Genomic DNA, 4,080 nt, shown 5'->3' on the forward strand with positions numbered 1-4,080 from the left:
ACTTATCTGTCATTCTTATACCTAAGTAGGTCCTCCAGTCACATATTTCCAGAACAGTTGGTGTTTCCCCTTTTGTAGAATTGATCACACTCGTACTATTTTTAATACTTCTATTTTCCTTCCTTATTTTGTGATCTCACGGTACAGCATATGGTAGTGCTCAGTAAATATTTGTTGAATGAATACATTACCATATAAGAATTAGAATAAATTCAATATTTTTTCCATTTCAAAGAATACTTTTTTAAAAATGTTTATTTATTTTAAGACAAATGAGAGACAGACAGAGAGAGAGAGAAGAGAGAGAGAGAGAGAGGAGGGGCAGAGAGATAGGAGAGAGAGAATCCCAAGTTGACTCCATGCTGTCAATGTGGAACCTGATGCAGGGCACAATCTCACCAACAATGAGTCGTGAGCAAAGCCGAAATCAAGAGTTGGCCACTTTACTGCCTGAGTCACTCAGGTGCTTCAAGAATACTTTAGATATCAACATGCATCAAGATCTCTTTTAGGGACACTTTTAGTGTGGAGCCTGCTTGGGATTCTCCTTCCCTCTCACGCTGCCCCTCCCTTGCTCACACATGTGCACTGTCTTTCTCAAAATCAATACATAAACTTTAAAAAAAAAGATCTCTTTTAGATAGATTTGGTACCAATACAAGAAAATATATTGGTACTAAATGATTTTAGATACTGACACAAGGGTTGATATGTTCTATTTTCTCACACTTCGTATTTAAAAAAACCACTATTAGGGCGCCTGGGTGGCTTAGCTGGTTAAGCATCCGACTTCAGCCCAGCTCATGATCCCACAGCTTATGGATTCGAGCCCTGCGTCAGGCTCTGTGCTGACAGCTCAGAACCTGGAACCTGCTTTGGATTCTGTGTCTCCCTCTCTCTCTGCCCCTTCCCCACTCGCGCTCTGTCTGTGTCTCTCAAAAATGAGTAAATGTTAAAAACAAAATTTTAAAAAATCACCATAAAGGATTTAGCAGAAATTGATCAATTATGCCAATGCAGAAGTATTTGATTTAAGGATCTATCAAATCTTGGTTGTCTTACTCATGTAGAACACACAGAAAATGTCAGTGCTTTTATATGTAATCACATATTTTGAGTGTAATATTTTTCTTAGTTTTTTTTAATTAAAGAAATTTGAATTTTTGAAAAATTTTTTTAATATATAAGCCTTTTCTTTCTAAAACTCAGGTCTCATCTTTGTCATATCCATGTTCAAAAATTCTTTAGGGTCTTTTACTCATCTACAAAATAAATTCCTTTCCTCAATATCTTTTCAGTCTAGACTAGTCTCTCTATGCATTTTATCCACTCCGGTAAGTTAGTCAATTGTTGTCACTGTCCACATGATTTATTCAAATAGATATGTCAGCTAGAGTGCTCCTACCACCTGACATGTCCTCTTCTCCATAGCTTTACGTATCTTACACCTGTTAATTTTCAAGTTCCCGTTAATATGCTACCAGTTTCATGAAAATTTTCTCATCTGTTTTCTGTGTTTTGGGTCAGGTTCCCAGGGAAATAGCTCTGAAATGATTTGCTTGTCTGCAGGAGGTTATCAGAAGTGCTCCTAGGAAAAGCACTTGCAAAGGAGTACAAGAATAAGGGCCACAAAGGGAGAGGTGACACAGTGATGGAAATACAGCAACAGCTGAGGTGATGCCATGGCCAGTCTGTAGTAAAATAACTCTTCGGAGTTATTCCACTTGGAGGCATGGAACTCAGACCATTGTGCAATGACCAGTCACTGGATGCATGCAATTCCAGGAAGGGAGTGGAACAGCTCCCTGCTGCCCAGAGCAGTTCCTGCACAGAGGCTAGGTGTCAGCCTTCCCAGGAAGGAGCACCTCAGCTGAGAAATGGGGGTCTGCACAGTACACTCTAAGATTCCACGGTGTCCTATTTTTGCCATGCTTGGGGCCTTTTGTTGTCTCTCACCTTAGAGTACAGCTGTTTTCATAATAATGCCAATATTCACTACTAGGCTCTAAATTCTTTTTTGGATAATCACATGAAAGAGTTTGAATAATACATTCCACACTACAGACATTTGATAAATGTCTGTTAAAGGAGTGATAAATACATGAATGAACAGACTGTACTCTTGGAAGCTGAATCAACATTAAAAATAAGAAAAAATAGAAAATCATCGCCGTTTAATTTTAGAACAAGTCTGTAAATAAAAATACTCTGCCCACATTGCCTGGTGTAATATTATTCCAGAGTCTAAGGAAGGTGGTATATTTGTATGGATTAAACTGGTTTCTAAATGTCCCTGGTTTTCAAACTGTGTTTCTAAGAACCAGTTGTGGTGGGAGTCCACCTGGGGAGGTCCTCCCCACTCTCTTCCAGAGCTGCTCAGCTTTTGTTTTACTTATTATTTAGTTTAAAATGTTTGAAAGTTTTCTCTAGGATATATAACATCAACAAGTCTAAATTATACAACATGAAGAGTCCTTACCAAAATATATATTCCAATTAAATGTAGCTTCTCATAATAAAGAATGCATATGTGTGCTAACAAACGTTTTGTCACAAGAGCTTTTAAAAATGCAGTCACTCATCAATTCAGCTCCAAATTCAAGGCATTTGAAAGAGCCACATTGACAGACACTAAGATATTGTTAACATAATATTTGCACATTGTACTTACACCTTTGATTTCTTGGGGTGTGTGTTTTCTTTAGCCAAATGAATCTGACAGTAGTGAATAAAAGCTACCATTATGAACAAGAAAAAGGGTCAATTGTATGGTATACAGAACACAAGGCTGGAAGCCAAACAACTTGGTACTGAAACTAATTAGCTTTGTAAACAACCCTTAATAAGTCATTTAATTTTTCTGAGGTTCAGTTTTCTCCATCTTAAAATTGGGGAAGGGTTAACTTTATTTGACCTTGCTACTCTAAAATTGTAAGGGTTACTAATGAATTCTAAAAATGAAAAAAAAAAAAAGTAAAACAAAACGTATTGGAAAGGTACACTCTTTATCTAATTAAAAAAATATCCTTTCAGGGGTTCCTGGGTGGCTCAGAGCATCCGACTCTTGGTTTCGGATCAGGTCATAATCTCATGTTTTTTGAGTTTGACCCCCCGTGTTGACCTCTGCGTTGGCAGCACAGAGCCTGCTTAGGATTCTCTCTCTCTCTCTTTCTTTCTATTTTTCTCTCTCTCTCTCTCTGACCCTCCCCCACTCAACACTGTCTCTGTCTCTCTCAAAATTAATAAAAAACTTAAAAAAAGAATTAAAGATATCTTTTCAAATACTACCTTTGATATATTTAATAGCAAAATACTTGTGGCATATTTATAAAACTAAGATTCTATTTACTATCAAAATTATGGAAGTTTAGAAGTGGAAGCTAAAGCAGTTAGCCAAGAAAAGTTTTATTTTATTATTTTTTAAATTATCTCTATAACTTACTTAGAAAAAAAAGTTTTTCATATTACAATAAAGTGGCAGACATTAACCTAGAACTCGATCATTTCCAATCATTAATTCCATAAGAACTAGCTTCTAGAAGGAATTATGTTTGACTGCTATAACAGGGAAAAAGGCTCTGGTTTAAACTCTTATCTCATATTACAATAATCCCTAGCATATGGATGCTTGCTATTAGAGAGTTTAGCAGAAAACCGAAACCAAAACCAAAAACACCAAACCAACCAACCAACCGACCAACAAACAAAAAACACCCAGACTGCCATCTTCAAAAACACTGACATCCTGCTATCTGTATATATGTACAGATTAAAAGCCCTGGTGCTAAAAATGTCATGGCAAGAAAATAATTTCTACTGTGTATGTTGCAAGTTGGCACCACGTTTTTACTCAAAATGTGTGTGTGTGGGGTAATGAAAACATACACTTTATGAAAACACACTTTACTAAGAAAACGGAACCCAAGTTAAAACATTTTTATGGAGCCAGATAATGATCTTAATCTATTTCTGCTGATGGCTGCAGCGGCAGCTGATTGGCCTATATGCCAAACATATATGGATGCAAATGCAATGCCCAAGTGCAGACAAGCAGAACACACAGCACTATTCACAAAAGAT

This window comes from Panthera uncia, unplaced genomic scaffold (genome assembly GCF_023721935.1).
Source record: "Panthera uncia isolate 11264 unplaced genomic scaffold, Puncia_PCG_1.0 HiC_scaffold_1307, whole genome shotgun sequence".
Lineage (NCBI taxonomy): Eukaryota > Metazoa > Chordata > Mammalia > Carnivora > Felidae > Panthera > Panthera uncia.